Below are 23,118 nucleotides of genomic sequence, written 5' to 3' on the forward strand. Positions count from 1 at the left end.
AGCTTTTTTTTTTTTTCCCCAGAAGAGAGAGCAACTCACGAGGACTTGTATTTTAGCATTTTATGTCGGAATTAAAGTACACGCTATTACAGATTCTGGCACTCATTTGCCCGCTTAAAATATCTAAAGGGTTATGTATTTTTTAACCCTTTGGAGACTGGTATTGATGTGTAGGTTGGATTTTTTTTTTTCCCTTAAGGTAAATTTTGATTTCTCATTTCTGAGTCCCAGGCTGTCTCCTCTTTCTTTGTGGAATAATAACATGAGGTTAATAATTTAGAACAAGAGTGTTGGCGACTACCTGTAGGTCAGGTAGTCCAAGCTAGTCCACTAGGGTGAGCCACTTACCCGAGGTTCCTACCGATGAAATGCCGGGGATGTGCGTGGGGCCAGCAGGCTGAAGGCCCTCTGGGCACCTGGGCCGTGGGTGCTCAGCCAGTCGTGTTTACTGTTAGCCGTGAAAAACCCAGGTAAGTACAGTGTTTTGTATCTCCAACACATTAGAACCTCAGACTCTGCTAAATTGTAATTTATTTATGGCCCATCTGCTTGCTTTTCCCACTCCGAGGCCCACCCTTTGGAGAGGCTTTCCGGTGGTGGTTCTCAGTGGCGGGGGAGGGGAGCATATGCCTCTCCAGGGGGACAGTTGGCGACGTCTGGGGACATTGTTGGGGAGTGGGTATTACGGGCATCTGTAACACCCACAGAAGAAAAGTTCCTGTCTTTCGTCTAGTCACGGCAACTTGATTAACTTCCTGACATACACTAATCAGGACCCGTGCTAGACTCGGGAGCCCCAAAGATGGAAGAACACAGTCTCAATGCAGGAGCTATAAGGGGCCTGGGATCTTACTCTGCTTAGAAGTTCATAAATTATCCTGTTATTGTTTTATGGATGCTGGCAGAAGACACAGACTCTTGGGTCAGAAACAGAGGACTTTGGTATTCTTGGCACAGTAAGCTGAGTGAGTATCATGTTGGCATGGGCCCCCCCTCTCCCCCAAGTCCCACGGGGGCAGCAGAGAGGGGCCAAGTAGATGTGAAGCAGGCAGTGGGTGTGCATCAGGCCTAAGGAATATCAAGCCTGGGGGATCCACTGCTCTTAGAGTAAGTGGTAAGCAAACTTACCGGCATACAGATAGTTGTATACAAGGTCTGGAAGATATAGAACAGGGTATTTCAGACTGAGAACTGCTTCACGGAGGAGGAGGTATCTGAACTGGGTTTTGCAGTGCGAACAGGGCTTCAGCCCACAGACCAGGGGAGGAAAGTTTTCTCTTTTCTTCCTAGCAATACATTAACTTCTCTCCTGAGCATCTCGGCAGAAGTCATGTAGGGCCGCGGCCAGGGCTCTCTGGAAAAGTCCTGGCTAAGTCTGGTCAACTAGTGAGCACATGCGGACTGATGCCAATTTTGTCATGCTCTTATAAATCTATATTGAATAATAGTTTACAGACAAGCTACATTTTTATTATGTGGGCATCTGTGGGCTTGTCCTAACTCATGGGAACCAGTCTTCTCTACCATCAATAGATCCTCCTTTGACGTGATAGCCTGTCGGGTGAGACTGACAGATTAGCGAGCAGGATCCCCTGGACCCCTGACAGAAGGAGGCAGAGGAGGCGATGAGCTAGTGGGTAAACACGGGAACCGTTCGCGTAAACACCGGGGCGCAGTCTCTTGCTGCCCCCGGCTGTGTAATCTGGGCACGTTGGCTCTAATGGCAGCATCAGGGCCTCGGCAGGCACGGGGTGAGGTGGGGCCTGACCACCGAGACCCTCTGTGATACCCTCAGGGCATGGACAATTACACCCCGGCGCCCAGGGTGGGACGAGGCCTCGCGTATCCACACGGATGAATCCCAGTCTTTTAATCCGAAAGCCAGGAACCATTCTACATATTTCCAGCAGGAAGGGTTTAATACAGGAAATCGGGTCCTCCGAAATTGTCGGAAGGGCTAGGAGGGGAGGAGGGGGCACGATCCAGGGGTGGGAGTGCTCCCCGGAAATCAGAAAGTTGCAGGAAGCCCGTGTCATCCTGCCGCCGCCGCCGCCCGAGGACTGGGGAAACCACCTGGGTCCCACCGGCCACCTTCCCCTGCTACTGTCCGAACCGCAGCCCTGCTGGCAAAGGATGCTGGGAGTTGCAGTCCAAAGCCTTCCACAGCCCCCTGCAGAGTCGAAAGCGAAGACGAAGATGGGGACTCGCTTCCTGCATGTCGGAAGCGAGTGACAAACATTCCCAGAGAACCACTGTAACATGACACCATCTAAAAAAATTAAATTTATTGGGGTATCATTGGTAAACAACATTGTATAGGTTTCCGGTGCACGGCTTTATGTTGTACGGCATAGAACATCTGTATGTTCTATCGTGTGCTCGCCACCCAGAGACTAGTCCCTTCTGTCACCATCTCGTTGGCCCCCTTCCCCCTCTTCACCCTCTCCTGCCTCCGGCTCCTCGGGCGGCCGCCATACTGTTGTCTGCGCCTGTGAGTTTTTTCCGCTTGTTTTGTTTGTTCGCTGCTTTCTGTTTCATAGCCACATGAGTGAAATCAGATGCTGCTCGTCCTTTTCCATCTGACTGATTTTTGCTGAGCATGACACTCTCCAGGTCCACTCCTGTGGTTGCAAATGGCAATATTTCATCATTTTTTTTTATGGCTGAGTAGTATTCCATTGTATATGTACCACGGCGGCTTTATCCAATCATTTGTTAGAGGGCGCTTGAGTTGTATCCCTGTCTTGGCCACTGTGAATCATGCTGCAATGAACGTAAGGATACATATATCTTTACGGATATGTATTTTCAAATTTCCTGCATAGGTACCTAGAAGAAGGATTGCTGGGGCACATGTTAATTCTATTCTTAATTTTTAAAAAAATTTTAAATGTATTATGTTTTTTTTTTTTTTTTTTAGGTGAGGCAACCCTCAGTTGACCTCACAGATTGCAAGGACCTTGTCAGCTTACAATCCCTTATTTTTTATTTTTTACACCTACAGTAGTGGTCTTCCTAGATGGTCTCCCATCCAAGTACTAACCAGGCCCGAGCCTGCTTAGCTTCCGAGATCAGACAGGATCAGGCTTGTTCAGGGCAACATGGCCATAGACACATTCTTAATTTTTTGAGGAACCTCTGTCCTATTTTCCCTAGTGGCTGCACCAATTTAATCAGCCATGTACGAGGGTTCCCTTTTTCCACATCCGGGACAGGTTCCGGGTTTTTGGTGGCCTGCCCTGGAGGCCGACCATGCCAAAGTCAGACCCTGAGTGGCCTTGGCATTAGAAGACCCTGTTCCTTTCTGTTCCTTCCGTCTGCCGCAGTGTCCCCTGGCGCTTTGAGCTGGAGATGCTCTCGCCAGCTCCGGCCCCCAGGAACCGCTCTGCTTAGCTAAGCCCCCGGCCAGTCCTCACTCCCCTAGGACAGGAAGAGGCTGCGACATCGCCCACACCCATAGGCTCCCCAACCCTGTTTGTAAGGGAAGGATGATACCAGGTGATTCAACAGTCTGCACTCTCGCAGGAGCCATTCATTCATTCACTCATTCATTCATTTTTTCACTCTGTCTCATCCTGCCGCAGACAGTTACATAATGGTGGGTGGGGAGCACTCCAGTTAAACAGAGCTGGGAATCCTCCCTGGAGCTGGAGGCGTTGCGTGCTTTCCCGGGCGGACGCGGACGCCTGAGTTTCCGTGTTTAAGGCTGCAGACGACCCTGCTGCCCTCTGCCCTCTGCCCTCTGCCGTGGCCGCGGAGCCTGGTCCCTGTGCGGAGACCTGCCCTGCGTGGCGAGGCGGGGCTGGGCAGGACGACAAGGCTGCTGGACGCGGGAGGACGGAGGCATTTCGTCATGGCCCTTGGCCAGGCTGCCCCCTGCCATCCTCACGTCCCGCCTGCACGGCCGCTGCAGGGGTTTGGGTCTGGTTCTGGTCCTGGACGGGACGCGCTGGCCGATTCTGCAGTCCATTGGTCCCTTTCAGGCTTTGCGACTAACTCTGAAACTGGGCGGAACTTTCTCTTAAGAAATAGCAGCGTCCTACAGTGGGATCAGAAGGCGCCGCCCAGTCGCTGTTTGTAATTTGGCTGCCTGGCCTTGGCCGTGAGTGTGGTTGCTTGCCCCCACCCTCCTTCCGCCGAAACTCTCCGCCCCAGTTTGCCCAGCTGGTGTCTGTTTAGAGAGCTATTTAGATCCCCCCATAGAAAGAAAAGCTTTGCATTCTTGGAGCAAACGCAGCGATTAAGTACATCTAAGAGAAAAGCATGATGATGACTCACTGGGACAAAATCAATGATTCCCTTTCTGCATTATAAACGACGAGGTTTGTAGTCAACAGCTTTCAGCGAGAGTAGGGGTGTGACTGTAGCCAGGGGTGGAAGGAACCGCACAAGCGCCCCCGAGCGTGGGATCCCCCACTCAGGAAAGGGACGGTCGCCGTTAATGTTAATGATGGGGTTAGGGCACCCGTTTAAAATCTGACCCGGCGACATTCTTGACCTTGGCAGTGGGAGGAAACAGTTACCCGAGGAAGCGGGAATTCTCGTTTCGCTTATATGGAGCCATTTGAGGCCGCACAGCCTGACCTCTCCGTCCTGTGGGACACTTTCCACAAAACCTGACTCGAAGCCCAAAGGACGTCCTGTCCTCTTAAACGTCCACGCAGCCGAGAAAGTGGAAGGACACGTCACCGTGAAAATACGCTGGCGACCGGGCCCTCGCCGCCTCATGAGACTGTTCCAGGCTTTCGGCGGCTTCGACGGTTCGAAAGGTCTCCCTCCCGCTTGCTTGAAGATCGTGTCCCCGTCACTTTCGCCTGTGGCCCACGGTGCCGCCCTTGGGCCGTGTCCAAAAACTCGAGCTCTCGCAACTCTCACCGAGGCTCTAGCGACATTCGGAGGGGTGCGTGCTGTCTCATCGTCTCCTGCCCAACGTACTCGCTGCTTTCCCGTTCTAGGGGAGAATGCCGGTCACCACCCCGCCAGCTCCTGCAGGCGCCCCCCAGTCCTGATCACAGGGGGACCATACGCCGTGCGCGTCTGAGGCCTGTTGCCTCCTTCGTTGGCGACACTGCGCGTCCATCCATCGCTCCGTCCTTAGATCTCGCTCTTTATTTCTGGGCGTCTTGTCACACCGCCGGCTTGTGTTTACTTTAAAGCCTGAAGAGCGATCACTTCCTATCCCTGTAAATTTCCATGCGCCCAGAGGGTTTGCAAACGAAGCAGAAGCAAGCATTTTGATCTGGTCGCTAAGGACTGGTCTTGTTTTTACCAAGGGCTTTAAATGCGGCATTCGATATTAGAATCTTAGGTTAGTGGTTATATTTTGTTCATATGCAAGTTTGCATATGTGTGTGTGTGTGTGCGCGCGCGCGTGTGTGTGTGTGTAGTATTTAACATCATAGAATCACATCAAAATTCATGTCCTCCTTTGGGAATGGTGGCTGGATCTCTGCTACATCCTGAAGGAACCGAATGTACAGGCCACAGCCATGTGAGCAGTTGACCAGCGAGAGAGGTGGTGGTCTCAATACGGTGCTGACCCGCCCCATTTAGAAGTTTGGGGGCACTCGTGGGCAGTGTTTACAGAGCCATGGGATCCTCTACTGACATTCTGCAAACACCCTTCGTGTGTCTGGGGCTGGCGTCAGGTTCAAGCTTAACAAAGTGGTACCAGGCGCAGTCCCAGCCTTCAAGGTCAAGTAGAGACTCTGTAGTAGCTGCTGCGTCCCTTACCCAGAGCGGGCCTTGCACAGCCATTTGTTGGGTGGGTACATTCATTCAAAAGCATATGTGGTACATCTTCCGGAATCCGTGTATCATCACTAATGACATCTCTGCTTGGAGTGGACAGAACCTGTCCAGAAATCTCTCTCCATGTTTCTCGTTGTTGGGACAAATGTCAATCTCATGACCATCACAGACTATAGAGGATGGCCGGCCAGGCAGTGGGGACCTGGCCTTTGGGAAAGTCAGAGTAGCTTTGTTCTCCCCCACTACCCCCCCGCCACCCCCAGCCCTGCGCTGAATCGTAGCCTAAATCCCAGAAGCCTGTTTCTTGGATTTCTTTAGCACTTATGGCTTATATTAAACTCTTGGGCATTTACGAATTTTATTAATCACCCTGTTAACTTTTCCCCAAGAGTACCTTTTGCTTCCCTGACTGTTTATCTGATTGTTTATATCCTCCACGGACTTATATATGGGGTTTTTCTGCATCAAAGGCCAAGATAAATAGACGTGGAATTAAACTACAGAGATCTGAGTTGAGTCGTTTTCTCCCTTAGAAGAAAGGGCCAGAGAAAAAGGAAAGCTGACTTTGAGGAGAGTCACATTCTGTGCCAAGCACTGTGCTGGGAACTTTACACTTGTTATCACGATTATAGGAAGACTTTTAAGTAAGTATTATTATCCTAGTTTTGCAGAATAGGAATCTACAGTCTCATAGAACTTAAGGACATTTTCAAAGTTCATATGAAGAAGAAGAGACCAGGCAGGGTTTAAACTCAGGTCCCTCTGCTTGCAGGAGCGGAAGTGTTAAGGAGCCTGTCTACTCCCCAGGAATGTGCAGAGCGGCTGGAAGTGAACACACTGTTTGTGGCTGTAGTAGTCACATGGCCGCCTTTGAGTTATGCACGAAGACCATCTCGCTGCTGGAGGACAATAGGAAAAAGGCCAGGGTTGAAAGTACCAAGAGGCAAATGAATCAAAAGGAAGGTGAGGCCCTGAGCAATGAAACGGAATTCCCTCCATGAGATCCCAAGCATTATTAATAATAATGATGCTCAGTGTTGACGATGGCATAATACTTTAGAGACAAACTTCACAGTATCTATTGAAAAGATAAAACCTCCTACATTTTTACCTTAGAGTCATACTACTGCAGATAGAGGGGATTGGTTAAGTGACTTATGGAATTTTCAATATTTAGAGGAGTGAGGTATATTTACTATATATTCTGACATGGAAACGTCCTATAATAGAGAATTGGATTTAAAAAGTGATTTACAGAATAGTGTGCAGTGTATAATCTCATTTCGTTAAAAGTATGTACATATATTTTATATATGCATGAGAACAAGCCTGGTAGACTATGTGGAAAACTGTTAATGAAAACTGTAAATTCTAAGGGCTAGGGCATCAGGAGCTTCCATTTCTTATTTGCTATATTTTAGTATTTTTTAAAAAATAAGTATGATAACTCATTTACATTACTTTTAAAAAGACATTAAAAGACACTGTTTAGTTGATCTTACTAAAGCTTTGGCTAGTTAGAGGAGAGTCTAGGTACAGAAAAATACGTAATGTGCCATGTCGTACTCAGATACGTTCATCCATCCATCCATCCATCCATCCATTCATTCATCAAGCATTTGGTGGATACTTTTGGTATGCAAAGTCTCTTTTCCTATGTGGCTCTCATCTATGTAATTTTCTTTCCTCGATTACTCTAGAAAATAAATAAATTGGAAAACATGTAAGACGCTAAAGCAATTTATGCTTGTCAGGGACACTTTCTTATACCAGGGTGGCTGGCAACTGAGTGTTGGCCAGTCGTTTGCTTGGATATCTAAGAAAGTCCCTTTCTAATCCCGTCTAAAGATTCATTTTGGAAGAGAGAGTATTTTTATTGGGGGGAAAAAAAAAACCCACCCCCAAACCCTCCGTGGCCACATTACGGGTTAACGTTGTGTTGGCTGTCTCTTCCTCAGAGCGGTCTCTCCTGCGCCTCCATAGGCCTTCGGCAAATCAGGGAGTTAAGGAGGCTCACTCATATCATACCCTTCAAAGGTAGCTGGATGTGTGTCAAACCTCATCATCAGGAAAGATGAACATGAAAGATTACTCTCTAAACCTTGCCCTGTCTTGGCGTTCAAATGCCGCGTGAACGTGGGTTTACTGAATGCAAGACCAGAATAGCATGGCGACCTTGTCTTGGGTCTGGTCTAACAGGAAAAGCGGATTTCGCAGGCTTCACAAATGTGCTCTCAAGCCATCGAGTGCATTTTTGTTTTTGTTCCTGTTTTTGGTCTCTGTGGAATTATATTACATTGCATTAGTTATTTAATACAAAAGTGAAGCATTCTTTGGCTGCCGAGTCCGAAATTCGAATGTATGAAATACAGAGACATGCTCTCGAAAGATTTTCGTTTATAGATTTGAACATATAAAACAAAGTAAGTTGTGATTATTCATATCTCAAAATGGCACTTAGCAATAAAGATATCCATTGCCATTTCTTTGAAGAGCAATTTTCCTAAGTGAGATAAAATGTGAGGTAGTCGATTTTTCTGCTTCTTTAAGAGCAGCGTCTGTAGCGAAGTCAGTATAGTCCATTGTACAGTGAAAATATCCCGAGTCCTTCCGACTCAACCTGGCTCACAGTCAGTGCAAATGGGAGACTCTCTTATTCCTTTCTTTCTCTCGTTTCCTTTGTCTTATATTTTACCAAACTGGTATATTCGTTTGTCTTATATTTTGCCAAGATAAACTCCTGTCTCAGCACGCCTTTAGGATTGCCGTAAACTCAGATGTCCATCCGCCGAAGAGTGGCTGAGGCTTTAAGAAGCTGAAAAGGTGGTTTGGCCACAGTTAAGTACAAACAGAGGTGCAGAATTCGTGCAGTTCGTTTGGCCAATCATCCATATGATAGTACTTAGGACAGCTCCCCACCCCCCCAACAAAGAATTATATGGCCCCAGTTTTCAACAGCGCAAAGGCTGAGCGACATTGACCTAGTAAGATACCTGTGACCAGAGGGGGAAGATGAAAATTCTGGGGAGTGGGGGGGAGGTCTGTCACATCGGTGAGGTTTCTAGGAGTTCACTATCAGATATCTTTTTTTTTTTCTTTTAAGTTAAAGGATAAATGTCACATATTAGGCATTTGAAAATATTTGCTGAATGCATAAATGAATGACAGAGTTCCCTGTGCAAAGAGAAGGTTGCTGGAGGGAGAGTTTCCCAGAGGAAGGCAGGTTTGCTGTGGCCAGAGGCCAGGAGAGTGGCCGGAGGTGGGGCTGGGGGAAGGCGGTGGTTTGTCTGGTTTCCATGCTCGTTATTTAGGCACCTGCCCCCCAGAAGGTGGAGGACAAGCAAGTGGCATTCGTCAAGGGACAAGCGAGGCCTGGTTTGTGTTCTACAATGATCGCTTTATGGCTGGTTAGGGAGGTTGTCTTGGAAGGTCACGAGACCAGAGCTAGCCTGGTCCCCTTGTGGTAAAAAGCCAGTTGGAGACCTACGAACACCTGTGCTGGGACAGAGGGGAAATAGAGTGAAGGAAGAAATAGATTCCAGAAAGATTCAGGAGGAAAAATGATCAGGATTTGGTGACTAAATTGGAAATGTGGGCAAAGGTAGGAGGAAACTCTCAGGTCTTGATGTCCTTGGGTGACTGGAGAGTCCAGGGATATAATCCAGTTTTAAGCGACAGATCGTGAGTTTTATTTTGTATATTTGCAATTTAAAGACGTGGCGCATATGAGAGTGAGGAGAGTCTCAGCTGAAGATGGGGCTTGGGAGTTGTTTCAAACCATGAAACTGAGGCCCAGAGAGCTTCTCTAACCTGTATTGACATGGTTGATAAATAACAGAGCCAAGATTCAAACCCAGGCATGTCTGGCTCTAAGACTTACCCCACCAACACCTAACTTAGTCTCCCCTTCCCCCCACCAAATTTTACATTTCCAAACTGAGGCTTTACTTTAAAGTGCAGATGGATGACAATTGACCAAAATCACCAGTGTAGTTACACTTCAACCCAGTTATCCCACTTCTGTAGGAATTGATCTTACAGTCATACCCGAACACGTACAAGATAACACAGGCACAATGTCACTCGCCGCAGTCTTGCCAAAGACCGGAAGCAGCAGGAAGGGCAGGGTTAGATGACCTGCGGTGCACCCATCGACGGACTCTCACGCAGCGGTACGGAGGAGTAAGGAGCTGGCAGCGGACTGGTTCAGAGAGAGCTTTGGGACGCACAAAGCCAGACTACAACAGCAGCAGCCACAACGATAGCAACAACGAGGTGCCCAGCAGTGTGTATGGTATACTGTGCTCCGTTTTGTGTAAGAAAGGGTAAAAATAAGAACACGCATTTGCTTCCATCTACATAAAGAAACACAAAGGATATCAGATACTAATAAAAGTAGGGTGCCTTAGAAGAGCAGTGGGAATGGAGGGGAAGGATCCAGGGTGGGAATAAATCTTATCGGTGGATATCTTTTAGGTTTGAAGCATGTGAAGGTATTATCTATTCAAAACAATCGAAGTGTAGAAAATGTGATATACCTACCCATTAGCCTCTATCTAGATTTGAAATTTATTTCCGCGCATGGAAAGATGGATTTGGCTTATGGATTTATAATATTCCTGTACTTAGTCATCCATCCATCCATCCATCCATCCATCCATCCATCCATCCATTAACATAGTTATTTATCGATGTTTCAGGTGCTGGGCTAGCTAGCCACAAGGGAAATAATTGAGAAAACAGACTTAGTTCCTGCCCTCATTCTAGACACAAAGACAGAGATCACCTTACAAATGCACTAAAGTGGTAACCCTTCTCCAAAAAGTGAACACATGACTAAGTTGTTCCGGGTTAGGGCAGGTGCGTGTGTATGATGGAAGGATCTCCTGAGGAAATGGCGTCTGAACTTCAGGAGATGCAGGAGGTGGGAGCTGGAGGGAGGGAGCAAAAGCAGAGTGAATTAATAGTTTTTGCTAAAGTTCCGAGACAAGGAAGACACAGTATTTGAAGAACCCAAAGGAACCAGTGTTGCTACTATATAGGGGCTGAGGAGATGGGGTGGATGTGTGAGAGAGAAGCAGGGTACATACTTCCAGATCTTGTGGGCCACCTTGAGGATGCGGATCTTTGTGAACAAAGCAGAGCTGGAAGCCACTGTAGAGGTTCAGCCTACAGTAGGACAGCCTGGTCCCATTCAAGTCTTAAGAAAATCACTGGGTGCTCCTCGGAGAATGATGTGTGTGTTGGGACCAAGAGTTGACTCAAGGAGACCAGTTGGATGGCTATCGCCGGAGAGTAGGCCAAAGGTGACCTTCGTTTAGACCAGCGTGGAGGTTGGCGTTAAGAGAAGGAGATGGATTCAAGAGAAGATAAAAACGGACGTTCTCGGTGATGAGCTGTGTAAGGGTCAAGGAGAGGAGTTGTCCAAACGGATAGGTTTTTGGTGAGTGCGCCTGAGCACTCGAGGCTGACACTTTGAAGAAAATGTCAGGGCAGGGTGTTTGTTGGGGGACGTGTTGGATTTGAGCATTCTTGGACTTCCTAGTGGCCGACTCATGACCCGGAAAGGCAACACACAGATTATGTCATGCCTCCGCTTTTAGAGCGAATGGTATAACTTCACACTTGGTGAACAGTATCAGTAAAACGTTGCTCACTCATTAGTCTAATGTTCTTTATTTTTCTAGGCCCTGCATTTAGTTCTTGACCAAGTAGTATTCCACTGCTCTCTTTCCAGAAACATCCCACACATTTTAGGAGCGTGGGGTTTTATCGGATCCTTTCTTTGGAAGGGGGAGATCATTGTTTCCGTTTCAGGAGCCCACTGTCCTTGGGCTTTCTCAGGTGGCGTTTTTGTACATTTCAACAAGTTCCCTTTCTCCTTCTGGTTCCTCCCGTGAAGGCTTAGCTGTTAATCTTCCTCTGCGTTTCATATTTCATTTGTGTGTTTAAAAGGACACCGTTTCATTGTTGTTCTCTTCCCTGGTGCTGTATTTACAGGGCCCTTTCTTCTTGATTTCCTTTGAGCCTTCAACAGAGTGATTTTGGTAACTCGAGACGACCTGGGGGGACGCAGCCATTATCCTCCAGCCCGGCTGCGAGGCAATTGCCGCTGAGGTTTCACAGCCCCGGGGGTGGTAGGGCTGAGGTTTTCGTCCTCCCGACTTTTTAAAATATAACACGGACGCCGTTTCTGGTATCCGGGAAGGACAGTGAGATCGCTGCAAGTTTCCCAAAGGAAAAATTTTTCTGTATAAAAAAGGAGACAATGGGAGCTTCCTTTATGCTTCAAAGATGGCTACAGAACGGGCTAGTTTGAAGAATGCTGTTTGTTACGTATCTGGCCGTGGAGTCACATTCAGGACAGGGCACCGTGACCTCCGAGAGAAATGGAGCCATGAAAACACCTGATCCGAACTTTCTGGCCTGAGGGCAACTGAAGTGACTAACTTTCGACAGATCTGTCATGAAAATGTGTTTGTCCCCAGCAGGGTGAGGCCCGTTTTTTTTTAACAAAACATCCTTTCAATGTCTCTGAGCTGGGTGGTGGGTGAGTCAACTCTCATTTTGTTGGTAGCGACACGTCAATGTAGGAAGATGGTCAGTTCATCGAGGAAGAGGTATCAAGAGAATGAAGAATATGCCTTTGGCGAGGGCCCAGCAAGAGTCTCAAACCGCCGGCCTTCGGGCGTGTTGGGTTGGGCACCATGGTGGCCCTGAGAATGGCCTCAGATCTCCAGTGTCGTGGCTCATACTTGACTGACAGCCCCGGGTGCTGTGCTATGACGTTCATCACCGGGTGGTGCCGAGGCGGGGCTTCCCGCAACGAGGCCGAGTGGGTCACTGATGCGGGTCTGTTACTTGGAGAGATGGACGCCTCCGACGGTGGCTTCGGGCGTCCCCAGTGGCTTGCCGAGCTTTCTGGAGAACTGCACCGCCGTCCAGGAGACATCGGCCCCGACCCCCTCCCTTCCTCCTCCCCTGCGCTCAGGCCGGGCCTGCCTCGCGGGTCAGCTCCTCTCCTAGGCCCCTCGCGTGCACGGTGCGCCTGCCCCGCGTCCTCCTAATAAATTACTTGCGCTTGGTCTTTGCTTTTCAGAAAACCCAGACTAAGCCAGGCCCCATTTTTTTTCGTTTTTAAACAACTCCTTAGAAGGGACACACGCAGTTCCCACTGTCCCATGACCTTGTAGCCAGCTTGATTCACACCCTCTGGGTGTTTGATTTTACTTCCCGGGTCACACATCCGCTTTTATAGAATAATGGAGATAGGAAAAGAGGGGAGGGCCAGCCAAGGAGGAAAATGTCACTCAGTCGTGTGTATGCGGTTAAAGTATTTGATTTCTTAAAAGTCACCAAATTTGGATGTGACAATGTGTCAAACGACCCATCTAACTTTCGTTTTTCAGTAATTTGTTTGAAATGTCTCTCTTTCGCTTTAACCTGTGAGCCCATCAAGTTTTCTCAACATTAGAAAGTTGTGGGATAAAGGATGCATTTTCCCTTGTATTAATCTGCATAATTACGAAGTGGCCGATTCTCTCCAGCATTTGAGAAGTCTGGGTTTATGTCCACTAATCCCGACCCTTTGCTTGGGAGGAGGCGGGCTAAATAATTCTCTTTTAGTTCAGGGTGCACGTGTAGTAGATATTATCATATGATTTCAATAAATAACTTTCTGAAAAGTTTCCAAGCAGCAAAAATAGTTTCCAAGCTACTTCTATTAACATTTCCAGTGATTATTATTTTTTTAGAAAAGAATCTCCTCCATTTTTCGTTCCTTCGCGGCTTCAGTCGCTCGCTTTCATTCCTGGTTTAATCGAATCTAAGCTCTGCGGCGGTTGTGGTTTGCCAAAAAGAAGACCACATTTCTTTCAAGTTGGGGGAATAGACCAAGACAGACTGGACTTTTCCCTACCTTGAAAAGTTTTTCCCTCTAGAAATAACGTGGACATAATCGAGATCGACGATGTAATTTTGGGGTCCCCGTGCAACGTGAAAAGGGGGCTGCTTGTCGAAAAAGTAGGGGAGGAGCGCTGTGGAAGGAACTCAAAGACGAAGCTTTTTTTTTTTATTATTTAATGTATCTCTTCTGCTCGTGTGCACGCTCCATGTCCCGTTGAACTTCACTTACATGACACAGGGTCAAAGGTAAAATTAAGAATTTCGAGACAGAGACAGCAGAGCATTAAACCAAACGCGTGGCCCCGTGGGTGTGGGGCCCGTGGGTGTGGGGCCCGTGGGTGTGGGGCCCCGGGGGTGTGGCCCTGTATGACCACCCAGGCTGCACATTCACGAAGCAGCTGAGGATAGAACTCGACAGCGAGCTGATCAGCAAGAAGCCAGAGGGGACATTCCCCTTCCTCTCTCTCGGGTCTCTCGGGGGTCGTGGCTGTTGCTGAAGTCAGGGCTCCGGGGCGAAGGCACAGGCTTCGCATCTGCTACGCGAAGGCGGGAGCGGTTTTTCTCCTCCTGGTTTGTCCTTGTCCCGCCTGGACGACGCCTCACCATACTGTCTGCCTTCACGGAGGGAAAGGTGGCTGCTCGTTCACGGTGGGCGATTTTATTTTGACATTCCACTTTAACCATTTTATATCGCTACATTCACTGAGTGCCTGCCCTATGCCGATTTCCGTTTAGGTGTGGTGGACATCTCCCCGTGCTCATGGAGCCTCCATTTTCATGGTCGGGGGAGAGGGAGACGTATACTGAACAACATAAAGGAAGAGACGAAATGTAAAGAACTTCAAGGATAGGAGCACGAGGAAGGGAAGTTGGGTAGAGGATGCCGATGGGCGAGGTGGGGCTGAGGCTTTACTCTAGCCCACGGGGTGGTTAGGCAAGGCCTTACCTAGAAGGTAGCGTTGGAAAGAAGACAGGAAGAGGAGAAGGAGAGCGGAGGCAGCTTCTGGGGACGAGAACCTCAGAGAGTCACAGTCCGGGCGAAGAGTCTGCGGCGAAAACAGAAAACCGTGTTCTTTGTTGAACTTGTACGAGCCTTTGGCGTAATTTTAGTTCGTGCAGATCTAAAGCATTCTTTTTCCTCTTTTTAGGTAGAAAAACAGTACTTCTCTGTCAATTTGGTTAAAGAGGAATAAGAGAGAGTTTCTGTGCCCTGACTGGACGCGGCCACGTCTGGTCCAGAAGCAGCGCAGCTGGGCTCCGAGGCGGAGTGACTTCTGCAGACAGACATTTCTTATTAAAGGACATCTCTTATTAACGGCCGGGTTCAGAGCACACTTGGAAATACCCAATCGATTTCTCATTTATAACATTTTGTTTTGAAAAAGATTTTATGTCAGCGATTGCAGAACGAAGGTGCCAATAGTAAAATAATTGTTTTATAAATGGAGAGTTAATCAGGCACTCCCCTTCCTGTCGTCCTCGGCAAGGTCAGCGGGACTGAAACGCGAAGAGAAGGCACGGCGCGGTGGGCAGAGGAGAGGCCTGCGGGGAGGCCGCCAGCCTCCCCGAGGCACGCGTGGAGGCGGATGGCTCTGAGAGCTCAGAGGAACGGACGCGGTTGTACCTAGGAGCAGACCGGTGGCTGCTGTTACATCCACTAGGACAATGACTACGCAAGCTCGAGAAGCCTCAGGTTTCAGAGCCCACGCTGACCCCCAGGCAGACTTTTCCCTGGCGGGCATAATACTGCTGTATTCCAGGTGCATTCCTAAGGCATATTCTGTTTCTCCCACTCACTCTGTGTAGGGGTTGCCAGAAGACTCTTTGCTTTCATCCAGGCAACTCTCTGCTTTTCTGGAGTGTCCGTGAACTCGGTTAAAAGCAGGGCTCGAAGCGGACGTGACTTTCGTCTGGAAGTGTGTGCTCCGTGTCTGGGTTTCAGTGAAGCGCGAGGCAGGAATGCGAAGACCTCCTCCCTGGAACGCTTCGTGTTTGCACGTGGACAGTGTGTTTCTCCGAGATGTTGGCTTGGTGTAGCCGCGTCTCACCTGGAGACAGGGACCGCTTTGTCCACTGGCTGCTTTGGAGTTTAATAGGCTTCTGTCGAACGTGAACTATATTTTCCTGGAAAATGGAGTATAAAAATAGTTGACAGTTCTCCTAGAAGCGTGCAGGTAATCCTACCTGATTCACCTCGAGTTCTCATCTGCATGCCTGTTGGCGGTAATACAGCTGTCCTGAAACAAAGCATACCTCATCTTTGAAAAAGAATACTTCGATGAAAACAAAGAGGCGGACGGGTTTGAGAAAGTTGTCACTTCGGGCTGTCACCTGTCCGCTCCTTACCTGAAGATGAAAAACCCTTCCATGTAACAAAAGTGTAGACCTTAGTTGTTGGTTTTTATGATGTATTCCAAAACCCTTGTAGGCAACTTAGATAGCATTTGGAGGGTCGATATGAGAGAAGTATATTTAGTAACCACAGTCGTTTCAGCCACTGAGGTTTCTGTGTTCACGCCGGGGTTGACTTAGGAAGGCTTTAGGCAAGTAAGCATTAGCATGTGTTAGACGCCGTAGCTGCAAGCTCTGTCATTTTTTCCTTTTTCTCGACTCCTTCTTTATAGGAGATGCTAAGTTATTAAGTTTATTGCTCTTTCCTGAAACGATATTGTTATTTTCTGTTTGAAAAACCATGGTGGTGGTGGTGGGGGGGAGGTGGGTGTCTCTAGAACACCGTTCCTAAGAGTATTCACTTAATGCTTCCGCTGCTTACGTTTTCCAGAATATTTCCTTTTTTCGTTTCTTAATAGAGAAACCACAGTCTGAAATGAAACACAAAACATGCACAGCCTTCTCTGTGGACCGTTCTACTAGCGAGCCATGTCCCCATGTCCCCTCCAGAACCACCGCTACTTTTGACCATCTGCCGTTGATGCCTGGCGACACAGGAGACCCGGAGGAGACTGGGCGGGGATGCCCTGGGTGTCCTTGATCCTGAACCTCCACTCGGTGGGCCGGAATTGATTAGGACCTGGGCAGATACAGCATTTAGGCTGATTTTTTTTTTTTTTTTGGCTACAGAAAATGGAGGGGAACCAGGCGGAACACTCAGTATAGACTCATGTACTTCACACACGAAGAAAAACACAGTTTTCAGTTAAACGGACTTTGGAAGCAAAAGCCAGGATGACTTCAGCTGGAGCACCGTCACGTTCTCGGTCAGAGTCTGGTTCCCGAAGCCCGCCCTCATCGCCATCCTTTCTTATGGGGTCCCTCTCGGCTGTTTCAGGGTCCTGGGTCTGGTAATGAGCCTTGATCCAAGAATTTCTAGAAGCTCATAGATTAAAGTATCCGGAAGCTTTTTATCTCTCAGCTGAAATATCTTTCCGAGGACACACACACACATAGTGTCATCATGACCCTTAAGATTTTAATTTTGAATCTCGTTCTTATTACAGAGAATAGTTTCAATCAGTGGGAAACGACAAGCTTCTCCAAGAAGCCGGATCCTTTAAGGGTTGTACAAAAAGACACCGAAAGCAACAACAAAGCTAGAAACACAAGATAAGCTAACTCGTCTCTGTGTAGACGTCCTTCTGTCGGCTTATTTGACAGTAGCCGGGAGAGGGGTTTGAAAGGATGAGTCTGATTTCAGTTTCGGTGACACAGGGCATAGCGTGTCAAGGGAGGAGAGGCCACATGTCACGTTCCCATGCAGGGGGTTCGCGCTTCTCCGGAAGAGGCCACCTGGCCACGAGTCACACTTGTGTCTGGACAGTGGGCATTGCTCACTCTGAGACATTTATTAGGGCTCAGGATGGTCTTCAAGGTTCTTCTCTGCTCCTGCCATGTCGATGGGCTCAAAGGGCCAAATCACTGGTCAGCACGGAAACTGGCTGGAAGGATCTGGAATGATCACTGGCTCACTGAGGGCCTTCGATCCTCTCTGCTTCTCCATCCTTGTTTGGCCAGGCATAGGAGAGGGTCATCTGCCAAACGGCTGGTGGCATTCTCTCCAGGAGCCTCCCCGGATGGCTGACCACAGGGAATTCACCAGCCTTGAATTTGGCCCCAGGTCAGTAGGCTCGGGAGGACTATTGGGTCAACGTATCAAGAGACGGGCCCGTCTCTCTCGAGCACAGATACAAAATACTTCACTCACAAGACTCAGGTATAGAAACAGAATTCTAATCCACTGATTTTCTACAAGAAATATAACTGCAGAACGGCTGGAGTTTCAAGAACTCCAGAGAGTTCATGCTGCTTGTGGAGTGAAATCACAATCGGGAAAAAGTAAGTATGGTCAGCCAGGAATCAGAACTGGGCGTGTGAATGGTACGTTTTCCGTCGGAGCTATGTGCACTCTCAGCAGTGAGTTGAATGGTGGCTCCCAGAATGTGTGTCGTCGCCTGGAACCTGTGAGCGTGGCCTTCTTTGGAAAAAGGGTCTTTGCTGTTGTAATTTAATTGAGAATCTCAAGATGAAATCACTGTGGATTGGGGCGGGGGGTGCCCATAAAGGCAACAATAAGTATCAAAATGACAAGAAGTCTTAGAAGAGAAGGGGAGAAGACAGGAAAAATGGCCATGTGAAGGCCGAGGCTAAAGCCGGCCCCAGTGCACGGTGGCGGGTGGCTTCCAAGGCTGACCGCGTCCCGTGCAAGGGATGCATTTGGTCTCCACATCTACTCATGTAGCTGCAGAGGTCTCGCTGCCCTGGGAACTGCTTTTCCTCATGAACTTGCCCTTGCAGTCATGATCCGATGGCTTTTGGAGGGCAGCCACCCGATTCCCCCAGCGTTCTTGGGGATAGTGACGAAAGTGGAGGACACTGGTGTGAAAGTGCATTTTTTCGGGGTGGAAAACACCAAATTGTATTTTTTTGTTTCTCTGCACATTCTCCCTGGGACCTTGCCAGCTCTGGCTGGTTCCATGAGTTGTCGATTTTCCTGGGGCCTTAGCAGTGAAATCAACAGGATTTCCGACCCCGGACACAGAGCCCCACTTCACCAGGAGTCACTGTGACTGGGCGAAAGGAAAGGCAGAGACACATGTTCCCTAAGGCTGGACGTAACTGTCTCCAGGGTCAAGGCCACGCTTCCCGTCTCCTCCAACGAAGGTGCTGATTCAAATTTATTTCTTAATCACGGCAAGTGGGGCCCCCGTGGTGACGCCTGGCGGGTGAGTAGGAGCCGCGCGCCTGGCAGCGGGGTGTGGCGAGGGTGGCGGGCGTCCGCGTGCCGGGCCTGGACGCGGACGGACCGCCGGCCACAGCAGCAGGGAAGCCGCCGGGAGCAGTGGCCAGCGAGGCCCGGCGGACCCACTGAGCGGCTCTGACCGTTCTGGCCGGCGACGTGGAGCCAGTGGAGAGGGCTCTGCAGGGAAATACCGTGATCGGACTGAATTTTGGAAAGGGCCCTTCGGTGGAGGAGGGGCGGAGCGAGTTGAGGCGGAGGGTGCGGGAGAACGGCGGGCAGACGCGGGAAGCAGGTGCGGAGAGCCAGAGCGCCATCTGAGCTTGAGTCGCGGGGTTTTAGACCGTTCTGTGTCTCACGTCACATTTCTGTTTTCATCCGGCTTTCAGAGATGTGAACCGCCAATCAGATAAAAGCAGGAGAGAGAGAAATGGGTGATGATGGAAAAGGCAGGGCCCGGGCCATCTGCACCGGGCGGGTCCCGACTGCTCAGTCCTTAGAGGAATCCGCAGTCCAGATACCTTTTTGCTGAAGTCAAAATTAGCGTTACATACAATTAAACCAATGTTAGTTACCAGGTACTTCTGGAAGGGAAATTATGCTTCCCTAACATGTGTTAAAACTGAAAATAGTTAGAGAATATGGTCAACGAGTGACCAAAAACATCACCGTATCCTCCCCAGGGTCTAGGGCCACAGTTACTTGTCACGCAGCCGGGGACCCCAGTGCTGTACCCAGCACACTGCACATGCCCATTAAATTAAGCACAATACAGGGAGCCCACAGAACACGTCAGGGTTTCTGCAACCTCCGCCGGCGTTCAGTTTTGTCTTCTCTCTAACGATCACACAAATGGCATTAGTCAAGCTGCATTAAACTCATCAAATATTTGCCTTTACAAATGCTGGGAACTTCTACCCCATACTCTGGTCCGGTTGTGCCTGCGTATGGATTTCTTTTTCTGTTTCTTGGTCATTTGCAAACACAGGCTGAACCCTGAGCTTGGGAACCTTTTTGCCCTTCTGTCTGTCTGTCTGTCTGTCTCTCCCCTTCTCTCCACCTCTCTCTCTCTCTCTCTCTCTCTCTCTCTCTCTCTCTTAGCCGAGGTTGGGAGGTAGAATGCTGAATAAATAGAAATTGATTCTGGGCCTCAGGGCTCTTCGCGAAGGTAATTCTGACCTCCAGCCACACAGAATATTGGAAATTCGACCTTGATTCGGTTTCCACATAAGCTGTCATTTTATACACCTACAGAAAGCAAGGGAGGACGTAATGAAGAGGATATATTTCCAGTTGGCCGATGGAAACAGAATCAGTAACAGTCTCACCAAAAACTATCCTTGCTCAAGTGATAACAACCCCATCTATTTTCTTTAATTTTTGTTTACAGGTGTATGTCTTGAACGTCTATGGGTTCCAAGACACATTCGTAATGACCTTTGAGTTTGGTTATAAAATTTTACCTGATGGGCTAACATTGCTTGTATGCCAAAAGCAATCAGACATTCATATGCATATAAAGTATGTGTATTATGAAAAAAGGGTCAGGATAAAATATAACATTTTTCTCTGATTGAAAATGTAATGCAAACTTTATTTTAGTAGATTTGGAAAATACCTGAAGGTACAGAAATCACCTGAAATCCATCACTCAGCTACAACTACTCTTATTTGAAGTTATTTTCCTTTTTTCCTTTTTCCTTTGCACATATAGAATCATTGCACATGAATATGACTATATATATATATATAAATCACAGTATATAATTCTGAATTCTGCTTTTTTCCCTTTAATGTCGATGTATAAATATTTCCTCCATGTTATCGGATATTCTTTGACCACACCAGGAATGGTTAGGGCTTTAATTGGTTAATTTTAGAGTCTTCAATTCTGGGCGTGGTTTGATGTTTGGTGCTTCGAAGACAACATTGCCCAAAGGGTCCTTTTCTCCCTTGCTTATTAAAAATAAAGGTATTCATATTTCGTCTGCAGGGAGAGAGGTGACTGAAGGGAATTAGGGTCTATGTGTTTTCTATGAAGGGACCTATAAGTCAGCTCTCCGGTGCTGCCCCTCTGTTCCTCACTGGCATTCTGTCCCTTCTCGTTTGACCCCGGTAGAGATGGGAGGTCCCTTTAAATCTGGAGGGTTCAGCTCGAGCTGGTGTTGGGTGCAGACGTGAGAGTTCACGGAGCTCATCCCCTCTCCATCACTCCTGTATGCCTCCTTTACGTGGTGCTGGACCAGCACAGCAATCACTAAGGATGCGGAAGGGTTAGGGTTTAACAGGGCTGCGTGTGTGTTCACCGGACAGGTGGTCAGGGGTTTTGGGGTCAGAGACTGATAAGTAACGTGCTAGGAGCTTTTACCAGGTAACGCCCCTGTGCTTGGCTATCTTCATCTGCTACACCTCTGTCAACGAGACAAAGAGTTAATCTAAGCAGAGGGGACCCCACATTGACATCTGCCCATTCTGTCTTCTCAGACCTGAGGCTGTCTCAGGTCATAATCAAATAGGCATCAAGAAGAGACCCACAGGTCGGTAGAGATGGCTGTCAACGTGAAGGGGACAGGATTCACGTAAGGGGCTGGAGCCAAGGGCTTGCCTGCCCTGGGCTGATCCTGCTCAGCGGGATGGGAACAAGAATGAGCTGATCCTGGCCCCACTGGGCAGGCTCCCGTCAGTGTTGGGGGCATGTGGACACCACCTCCCCAGGCCCCAGAGGATGGGAATCTGCTGGACCCATCTGGGGCACAGGCTCCTTGTCTCTGCCCACTTTCTAGTACCAGGTGATGTTTCTAAATTACGGACTTGTATGTCAGTGCTAACAATTCATTCGAACTATGCTCTGCTACCTTATTTAGACTCACTAGTGACTATGAGCAAATAATGATGTTTGTGTGAATTTATCCAGTTTAAAGTTTGTACGAAGCCTCCGTAACAGGTTTCGCAAGTGATTTCTTACAGCCGAGTGTCTTCCCTAGCTTACAAATAATTATTCTCTGATGTGGACCAGTTGGCAGGCCCCAGTATGTTAGCATCTGTGCTGTTACTGAACGTGCATACACACGTGTATCGGATGTGGGCAGAGCTGAACCCGTTGGAAGGTGGGAAGGAGAGTGGAGGGCACAGGGATCCCGTTGCTGACTCTGCGACTGAGCAGACAGGGAAGGTGTGTTGGTGGAAGAAGGTCCCCGGCAGGGAGGTGGCCGTGGAATTTATTATCCAATCCAGGACTCTAATCAATATCACGCCAGGTCACCAGGAGGAGTACACTGGGGATGGCCTGGGTGAACGGGGCGATGGGGACCCCATATCGGGCCGTACGGCCGAGAGGCGCCTGGGTGCAGACCCGGGGGCACCGGAAGCACCACCGTCCTTACTGAGGGCCGTTGCCACGGGGCACGCTGCGGCTGTCTGAAGGCAGGTGTTGCAAGGCCACTGGTCTGTCCCGAAGATGCTGTTGTTTTGGGAGGCATGGGAGAAATCTTGTTCGAAGGCCAATTCTAAATCTTCCAGTGCAATTAATTCCTATAACTATCTTTACTATAACCATCTTATTTTTTCTGGGCGTATTTCACAAAGACACAGTCCTTTCTTCTTCCGACATAGCGGTGTTGACCTGGCCTCCTTTTTGGGCAGCCAAGACTTTCAAAATCAGGAGTGAACAAGATAGGCTTTATGATCGTGGTCACCAGTTATCCATTTATCTCATAAAATTACCATTAGCATCACAGCATTATCAAAGACTGAGTACATGTTCGCGCGTGTGTGGGTGTGCGATGTAACGGGAGACAGGCGGGCAGGTGTGCGTGTGTATACTGAAATGGGGAGGTGTACGAGTAGGAGTGTGTGTGCGTGCACAAGTGTGCTCGTGTGTACACAGTATATGCAGCGTGCGTGGCGTTGAATAGGTCTGACCTGAGCCCCATCTCGGCGGCCCGTCCGCTTCCTCACCTGTGTGGGCTCAGCCTGGCATGGCGCTGGTTTTCGAAGCCAAGAGGAAGGTATGCGTGGAGAAGGAGATGGACCTGGACCAGCTGTTTCAGAGCCCTGTGTAAGAGATGAGTGGAAAAGGGGCGAGCTGTGACTGGCGGGAGTTCTGGGGTGCTCCCCACCCTGACTTTTCTGTAGGCGGACATTGAGCATTGGCTTGCTGCGGTGCAGGTCTGGACTACAGGGGTGCGTCATGGGGCCATCGGGGTGGAGAAGCAGGGCTGTGGGACAGCTCACCGAGGCTTGGCCAGCCCAGGGGACTCAGTGCTGGG

The 23,118-nt window shown here is 48.8% G+C and overlaps 1 long non-coding RNA gene across 1 annotated transcript in view; it reads left to right on the plus strand.

The window, feature by feature from the left end:
• LOC107499366 overlaps positions 1–16,342 on the plus strand; it is a 29,154-nt gene extending 12,812 nt beyond the window's left edge. Inside the window, exon 3 of the long non-coding RNA XR_001594241.2 lies at positions 14,805–16,342. This is a non-coding gene — a long non-coding RNA (uncharacterized LOC107499366). The remainder of the gene's footprint in view (positions 1–14,804) is intronic.
• The last annotated feature ends 6,776 nt before the right edge of the window (positions 16,343–23,118 follow it).

This window comes from Rousettus aegyptiacus, unplaced genomic scaffold, assembly GCF_014176215.1.
Source record: "Rousettus aegyptiacus isolate mRouAeg1 unplaced genomic scaffold, mRouAeg1.p scaffold_m13_p_4, whole genome shotgun sequence".
In the NCBI taxonomy this organism is placed as follows: domain Eukaryota; kingdom Metazoa; phylum Chordata; class Mammalia; order Chiroptera; family Pteropodidae; genus Rousettus; species Rousettus aegyptiacus.